Below are 9,708 nucleotides of genomic sequence, written 5' to 3'. Positions count from 1 at the left end.
GTGTGAATTTCACTGGATCGTTTTGAATCAGGTCTGGCTAGTTATCTAACCTCCTCGCCGCGAGCGGTAACACGATACAGAGAGCTGGAGCCGTTGAGCGGGCTTCCTCAACATCTTCGGGGAGGACACCTAATCATAACTGACCCAGGAGCAACGCGGCATATTTGACGCTAATAGGCGGTGAAGTCCGAAACATTTCAGTGCTCAGCACTCTGTGGTACTCCCTTTGAAAGAAAGTGCAGTAGGCACCGTTGCCATGGAGACATTAGGAATTTTGTGGTTGTATAATTCAGTTTCACATGTCCTTCTGTACAGCGCTTACTTAAGCAATAAGGAACGAGGGGCTGTAGTATATGGTCAATATATCACGGCTAAGGGCTGTTCTTAAGCACGACTCAACGCAGAGTGCCTGGATACAGCCCTTAGCCGTGGTATGTTGGCCATGTACCACAAACCCTCAAAGGTGCCTTATTGCTATTATAAACTGGTTACCAATGTAATTAGAGCAGTAAAAATAAATGTTTTGTCATACCGTGGTGTATGGTCTGATATACCATGGCTGTCAGCTAATCAGCATTCAGGGCTCGAACCACCCAGTTTATAAATATCTCTAGAACACACAGGGGGATAAAATCTATGTATGCTCACTCTCACAAACCCTGTTGCAACGTTGCCTCAGTAGGTGAGGTTTGATGAGGATGTTATTGCTGGGCGTTTCCATGTACAGTTGAAGTCGGAAGTTTACATACACCTTAGCCAAATACATTTAAACTCAGTTTTTCACAATTCCTGACATTTAATCCTTGTAAAAATTCCCTGTCTTAGGTCAGATAGGATAACCACTTTATTTTAAGAACATGAAATGTCAGAATAATAGTAAAGAGAATGATTTATTTCAGCTTTTATTTCTTTCATCACATTTCCAATGGGTAAGAAGTTTACATACACTCAATTAGTATTTGGTAGCATTGCCTTTAAATTGTTTAACTTGTGTCAAATGTTTTGGGTAGCCTTTCACAAGCTTCCCACAATAAGTTGGGTGAATTTTGGCCCATTCCTCCTGACAAAGCTGGTGTAACTGAGTCAGGTTTGTAGGCATCCTTGCTTGCACACACTTTTTCAGTTCTGGCACACACATTTTCTTTAGGATTGAGGTCAGGGCTTTGTGATGGCAACTCCAATACCTTGACTTTGTTGTCCTTAAGCCATTTTGGCACAACCTTGGAAGCATGCTTGGGGTCATTGTCCATTTGGAAGACCCATTTGCGACCAAGCTTCAACTTCCTGACTGATGTCTTGAGATGTTGCTTCAATATATCCACATAATTTTACTTCCTCATGATGCCATCTATTTTATGAAGTGCACCTGTCCCTCCTGCAGCAAAGCACCCCCACAACATTATGCTGCCACCCCCGTGCTTCATGGTTGGGATGGTGTTCTTTGGCTTGCAAGCCTCCGTCTTTTTCCTCCAAACATAACGATGGTCATTATGGCAAAACAGTTCTATTTTTGTTTCATCAGACCAGAGGACATTTCTCCAAAAAGTACGATCTTTGTCCCCATGTGCAGTTGCAAGCCATAGTCTGGCTATTTTATGGCGATTTTGGAGCAGTGGCTTCTTCCATGCTGAGCGGCCTTTCAGGTTATGTTGATATAGGACTCGTTTTACAGTGGATATAGATAATTTTGTACCTGTTTCTTCCAGAATCTTCACAAGGTCCTTTGCTGTTGTCCTGGGATTGATTTGCACTTTTCGCACCAAGTACGTTCATCTCTAGGAGACAGAACGCGTCTCCTTCCTGAGCGGTATGACGGCTGTGTGGTCCCATGGTGTTTATACTTGCATACTATTGTTTGTACAGATGAACATGGTACCTTCAGGCATTTGGAAATTGCTCCCAAGGATGAACCAGACTTGTGGAGGTCTACAATTGTTTTCTGAGGTCTTGGCTGATTTCTTTTGATTTTCCCATGATGTCAAGCAAAGAGGCACTGAGATTGAAGGTAGGCCTTGAAATACATCCACAGGTACACCTCCAAGTGACTCAAATTATTTCAATTAGCCTATCCGAAGCTTCTAAAGCCATGACATCCTTTTATGGAATTTTCCAATCTGTTTAAAGGCACAGTCAACTTAGTGTATGTAAACTTCTGACCCAATGGAATTGTGATACAGTGAAATAATCTGTCTGTAAACAATTGTTGGAAAAATGACTTGTGTCATGCACAAAGTAGATGTCCTAACCGATTTGCCAAAACTATAGTTTGTTAACAAGAAAATTGTGGATTGGTTGAAAAACAAGTTTTAATGACTCCAACCTAAGTGTATGTAAACTTCCGACTTTAACTGCAATTCTGTTACCAAAAATCTGCATATCTTTATGAGATTTTATGATTTCACTCCATCATGAAGAGTGAGGATAATGAAAGTTCACAGAAGTAACAATCAATGGTAGACCTACCATTTAGTTGGAGTGATTTTACTAGTTTTGCTTTTATGAATTATTAAGTGATTAAAACTCATAATTCCATTACCAAATTGGTAATGCATTTACTGCAACTGAATTGGCTACAATGGGAAATCATAATAGTCACAAACCACAGTAGAGTCACCTGCTACCTTCCACTGGCATTCTGTGATGTTCAGCTCATAACAGTTTTCTTTGTTTTTCTGTCAACTTATGGTCAAACTAAGAGTGTTGAAACAGTCTGAGTCTGAACAACCCCTCTCTCTCTGACTCTCGCTCTCACTCTCCAGTTAATGTCACCTATCCCAGCTCTGGCACATACCCATGAGCCCCCTCTCTTTCCATTTACTGTAACCAGCATCCTCAACTGCTGGCTGTGCACCGACGGACAAAGGATGTCCATGGACATTGAAAAGTAGTAGAAATTTGGTCAGTCTACCCTGGCCGGATCAGACTGTGTCGAATCTGAACCTATGATAGATATACATTATGTTTTACAATTTGTTTAGTACAGTACAAGTACAGTGAGTAGAGCATAGTAGAATACAGTACAATACAGTACAGTGAGTAGAGCACAGACGAGTACAGTACGGTACAATACAGTAGTGCAGTACAATACAGTACAGTACAATACAATTCAATATAGTACAGTAAATAAAAGTAGAGTATAGTACAGTAGAGTAGAGTACAGTATAGTGTTCCCAACCTTTTTTGATTACTGTGCACCCAAATGAATTTTGCTCTGCCCGGAGTACCTCTGAAGTACTCCCACATGTGCATTTTACCAGTAAGCCTATGGTCTCATGAATCATCTCAAGTAGCCCATGTGGATAGGCCAAGTACGCCCAGGGGGCCTAGTACCTCTGATTGGGAACCATTACTCTACTGTTCTCTACTGCAATGTACTGAACTCTGCTCTTCTGTGCTCTGCTCTTCTGTATTGCACTACACTGTACTTCACTGTGCTCTGCTGTGCTGCTCTGTGATGTCCAAACTTGTGAAACATGAGGAGAATGGCATTCATATCCATAATTGTGCATTTCTGTGTATTACAGATCAGGGATGTGATGTAATTCCGTTACCGTAATTCTGTTACTGGAGGTAAATTCACTTCACTTACTGTAGTTCAACAACCAAAGGGATTTTTTTCAAACTCAAGGTGCCATGTCAGAGCTGACATTCCATTCTTTCTGCAGAGTTTCTGGAAAACGTCGTCACATATACAACTGAGGAAGATTTTACCGAAATGATGCTACCAAAGTTTGCATCAGCACATTTCTTCCACTAAACTCGTTTTTGTAACATTTTCAGTGGCATTGCCCTACTACAAGTTAGGAGGTATCCTTCATTAGTATAAATATACCTCGAGTTTCCATCCCTTTCTGTCTTTATCTATTATGTGCAGGGTTAAATCAATATTTAGATTTGCATTGCAGCACCAACAGTCAAAGATCAGATGTAAAAAAACAACTAATAAATAAAATGTTAAATATCAATAAAACTAAATCTATTCTAGGGTAGAATAGAAGTGATATATACAACCATAGATGTTTTAGGGGTTGTGTCCATGTCACGACTTCCGCCGAAGTCGGTCCCTCTCTTTGTTCGGGCAGCGTTCGGCGGTCGACTTCACTGGCTTTCTAGCCACCGCCGATCCACTTTTCATTTTCCATTTGTTCTGTCTTTGTCTTATCACACCTGCCTTCACTCACCAATCACTTGTTTATTATTTAACCCTCTGTTCCCCATGTTGTATTTGTGAGTGATTGTTATTTGTTACGTGGATGATTGTCAGGCACTTGTATGTGTTATGTGCTGTCATTTGGTAACCGGGATTAAAGTGCGCCTGTTTATTATACTCAGCTCTCCTGCACTTGACTTCGCCTCCCATATACACGCATTACAGAATCACTCACCTCAAGAATGGAGTCAGCAGGAGCAGACGCCCTCCCAGTTGTAGTGGAGGAGCGCGTTCAGCAGCACGCGACCATGTTGCAACGTCTGGGCACAGCCATGGATCACGTGCTGCAGACTATGGATCGTTGGGAGAGAGGAGGAGGTTTTTCAGCGCCTCCACCAGCCCCACTACAACAGGTCCCACTGTCCACCCCTCTTTCACCTGGTCCCAGCGGGATTCGACTCGCGCTCCCGAGGGAGTATGATGGGACGGATGCCAGGGGTTTCTACTACAGCTGGAGCTCTACCTGGTGACCGTCCACCCGGCTCCTTCGGGGCGTGAGAGTGTGTCCGCCCTCGTCTCCTGCCTCTCAGGCAAAGCCCTGAAGGGGGCCAACGCTGTATGGAGTGAGGGAGACGCGGCGTTGGACCATTACGCGTTGGACCATTACTGCCGCTTTCGGGCAGTGTTCGACCACCCGCCTGAGGGTCGAGCGGCGGATGAACATCTGTTCCACCTGAGGCAGGGGACGAGGAGCGCGCAGGATTTCGCCTTGGACTTCCGGACCCTGGCCGTCAGTGTGGGATGGAACGACAGGGCCCTGATCGATCACTACAGGTGCAGTCTGCGCGAGGACGTCCGTCGGGAGTTGGCCTGCCAAGACACCACCCTCACATTGGACCAGCTGGTGGACCTGTCCATCTGGCTGGACAACCTGCTGACTGCCCGTGGACGTCCAGATCGGGACCTGTCAGTTCCATCCCCCAGCACCTCCACTCCGACGCCCATGGAGCTGGAAGGTGCTGCACTTAGGGCGACCGGAGGAGGGGCCATTCCCTGCACCATGTGTGGCCGCAGAGGGCACACTGCTGGTTGGTGCTGTGGGGGTTCCTCAGGGAGTCGAGGCAGCAGGCAGGGCACTATCGTGTCACCCCAGGTGAGTCGGCACCAGGCTCACCCAGAGCCCCCTGTTGCTCACATGTATGTGTTTATTTCATTTCCTGAGTTTTCCCCGCATTCCCAGCATAAGGCGCTAGTAGATTCAGGCGCAGCTGGGAATTTTATTGACCGTTCATTTGCTCATAGTTTAGGAATTCCCCTTGTTCCTGTAGATATGCCCTTCCCTGTGCACACCCTAGATAGTCGACCATTAGGGTCAGGGCTGATTAGGGAGGCCACCGCTCCACTTGACATGGTTACGCAGGAGGGTCATAAGGAGAGAATCAGTCTCTTCCTTATTGATTCTCCTGCGTTTCCCGTGGTGCTGGGCTTACCCTGGTTGGCCTATCATGACCCCACTATTTCGTGGCAACAGAGGGCTCTCATCGACGGGGGGATTGTGCGATACATTTCCTGGTAGACGCAGCACTTCCCAGGAGTCACATGTATCCTCTGTCACAGGAGGAGACGGCGGCTATGGAAACATATGTCTCCGAATCCCTGGGACAGGGATACATTCGGCCCTCCACTTCACCTGCCTCCTCAAGTTTATTTTTTGTGAAGAAGAAGGATGAGGTTCTGCGCCCGTGTATTGACTATCGAGGGATCAATCAGATCACTGTGAGGTACAGCTACCCGCTGCCTCTCATTGCCAGTGCGATTGAGTCAATGCACGGGGCGCGCTTCTTCACAAAATTGGATCTCAGGAGTGCTTACAACCTGGTGCGTATCCGGGAGGGGGACGAGTGGAAGACAGCATTTAGTACCACTTCAGGGCACTATGAGTACCTCGTCATGCCGTACGGGTTGATGAATGCTCCATCAGTCTTCCAGGCCATTGTTGACGAGATTTTCCGGGACCTGCACGGGCAGGGTGTAGTGGTGTATATCGACGACATTCTGATATACTCCGCTACACACGCCGAGCATGTGTCCCTGGTGCGCAGGGTGCTTGGTCGACTGTTGGAGCATGACCTGTACGTCAAGGCTGAGAAATGTCTGTTCTTCCAACAGTCTGTCTCCTTCTTAGGGTACCGCATTTCCACGTCAGGGGTGGAGATGGAGAGTGACCGCATTTCAGTCGTGCGTAATTGGCCGACTCCCACCACGGTAAAGGAAGTGCAGCGGTTTCTGGGGTTTGCCAACTACTACCGGAGGTTTATCCGGGGCTTTGGTCAGGTAGCAGCTCCCATTACCTCACTGCTGAAGGAGGGACCGGTGTGGCTGCAGTGGTCGGCTGAGGTGGACAGGGCTTTTGGTCACCTGAAGGCTCTGTTTACCTCGGCTCCCGTGCTGGCTCATCCGGATCCCTCTTTGGCATTCATAGTGGAGGTGGACGCGTCCGAGGCTGGGATAGGAGCCGTGCTCTCTCAGAGCTCGAGCACGCCACCAAAGCTCCGCCCCTGTGCTTTCTTTTAGTAGAAGCTCAGCCCAGCGGAGCGAAACTATGATGTGGGGGACCGGGAGCTGTTGGCTGTTGTCAAGGCTCTGAAGGCGTGTAGACATTGGCTTGAGGGGGCTAAACACCCTTTTCTCATCTGGACTGACCACCGCAATCTGGAGTACATCCGGGCGGTAAGGAGACTGAACCCTCGCCAGGCAAGGTGGGCTATGTTCTTTACCCATTTTGTTTTCACTCTATCCTACAGACCAGGTTCCCAAAACGCTAAGGGAGACGCACTGTCCCGGATGAATGACACAGAGGAGCGGCCCATGGATCACACTCCCATACTTCCGACCTCTTGCCTGGTGGCACCGGTGGTGTGGGAGCTGGACGCGGACATTGAGTGGGCTTTACGCACAGAGCCCACTCCCCTCCAGTGTCCAGCTGGGCGTCTGTACTTTCTGTCTGCTGTCCGCGACCGTTTGATCTATTTGGCCCACACGTCACCCTCCTCTGGTCATCCTGGCATCGGTCGGACGGTGCGTTGCCTTAGTGGGAAGTACGGGTGGCCCACCTTGGCCAAGGACATGAGGGTTTATGTTTCCTCCGGCTCGGTGTGCGCCCAGTGCAAGGCTCCCAGGCACCTGCCCAGAGGGGAATTACAACCCCTACCCGTTCCACAACGGCCGTTGTCGCACCTGTCGGTGAACTTCCTGACGGATCTTCCTCCCTCACAGGGCAACACCACGATCCTGGTTGTTGTGGATCGGTTTTCTAAGTCCTGCCGTCTCCTCCCTTTGCCCGGTCTCCCTACGGCCCTACAGACTGCAGAGGCCCTGTTCACTCACGTCTTCCGGCACTACGGGGTGCCTGAGGACATAGTCTCTGATCGGGGTCCTCAGTTCACGTCCAGGGTCTGGAGAGCATTCATGGAACGTCTCAGGGTCTCGGTCAGCCTTACCTCATGTTTTCACTCCGAGAGTAACGGGCAGGTGGAGAGAGTAAATCAGGATGTGGGTAGGTTTCTGCAGTCATATTGCCAGGACCGGCCGGGGGATTGGGCGACGTTCATCCCCTGGGCAGAGATGGCCCAAAACTCATTCCGCCACTCCTCCACTAACTTCTCTCCTTTCCAGTACGTACTGGGGTATCAGCCGGTTCTGGCACCGTGGCATCAGAGCCAGGTTGAGGCTACTGCGGTGGACGATGTAGCCACCACTATGCTTGAAAATATAGAGAGAGGTACTGTAATATGTTGTATTGGATTTGCCCCAAACATGATACTTTGTATTCAGGACAAAAAGTTAAGTGCTTTGCCACAATTATATTATCTTACTGTTATGAATGGGGTGGTATCTGTATTGGGTTTGGTCTTTCATGTTTGTAATTGGGGAGCTACTTCCTGACTGGGGCTGTTTGGAGTCTCTCTCTCACTCACTCACTCACTCACTCACTCACTCACTCACTCACTCACTCACTCACTCACTCACTCACTCACTCACTCACTCACTCACTCACTCACTCACTCACTCACTCACTCACTCACTCACTCACTCACTCACTCACTCACTCACACACACACACACACACACACACACACACACACACTCTCACACACACACACACACACACACACACACACACACACACACACACACACACACACACACACACACACACACACACACACACACACACTTAGATCGGCCTGCTAAAGCTCTCCATTAACTTCTACATCTGTTCAGGCTCCACACAGAAGCTACATATGACCATAAAGCCGTTAAGCCAGACGTTTTAAACACACTGATCTAACACATCGCTCTGTGTGCCACCCAGGGTTGGGGAGTAAAGGATTACAGGTCATCCCTTAAATGTAAGGGATTACAAAAAAACAGTAACTGTAATCCCTACATTCAGAAAGGATGTTTATGAAAATAAATCTTTGACACTTCTCTGTTTTCTCAATGACATTCAAATCAACATTGAAAAAAGGCGCAAGTTTAAGTTTGTTTCACCTGAGCAGTCCCTTCCTGTACTCCCTGTTCACTCATGACTGCACAGCCAGGCACAACTCCAACACTATCATTAAGTTTGCCAATGACACAACAGTGGTAGGCCTAATCACCAACAACAACGAGACAGCATATAGGGAGGAGGTCAGAGACCTGGCCATGTGGTGCCAGGACAACAACTTCTCCCTCAAACGTCATCAAGACTAAGGAGATGATTGTGGACTACAGGAAAAGGAGGACCGAGCATGCCCCCATTCTCATCGACAGGGCTGTAGTGGAGCAGGTTGAGAGCGCCCAGTTCCTTGGCGTTCACATCACCAACAAACTAACATGGTCCAAACACCCAAGACAGTCGTGAAGAGGGCACAACAAAACCTATTCCCCTTCAGGAGACTGAAAAGATTTGGCATGGGTCCTCAGATCCTCAAAAAGTTCTACAGCTGCACCATCGAGAGCATCCTGACGGGTTTCATCACTGCCTGGTATGGCAACTGCTCAGCCTCCAACCGCAAGACCCTACAGAGGGTATTGCGTACGGCCCAGTACATCACTGGGGCCAAGCTTCCGGCCATCCAGGACCTCTATACCAGGTGGTGTCATAGGAAGGCCCTAAAAATTGTCAAAGACTCCAGCCACCCTAGTCCTAGACTGTTCTCTCTGCTACCGCACGGCAAGCGGTGCCGGAGCACCAAGTCTAGGTCCAAGAGGCTTCTAAACAGCTTCTACCCCCAAGCCATAAGACTACTGAACATCTAATCAAATGGCTAACCAGACTACTTGCATTGCCCCCCCCCCCCCCCTCTTTACGCTGCTGCTACTCTCTGTTATTATCCATGCGTAAGTCACTTTAATAACCCTACCCACATGTATATATTACCTCAATTACCTTGACTAACCGGTGCCCTGGCACATTGACTCTGTACCGGTACCCCCTGTATACAGCCTCACTATTGTTATTTTACTGCTGCTCTTTAATTATTTGTTACTTTATTTCTTTTTTCTTTAGG

The sequence above is a fragment of the Salmo salar genome, chromosome 15 (assembly GCF_965601325.2).
Source record: "Salmo salar chromosome 15, fSalSal1, whole genome shotgun sequence".
NCBI lineage: Eukaryota > Metazoa > Chordata > Actinopteri > Salmoniformes > Salmonidae > Salmo > Salmo salar.
Note: the sequence above shows the minus strand (reverse complement) of the source record.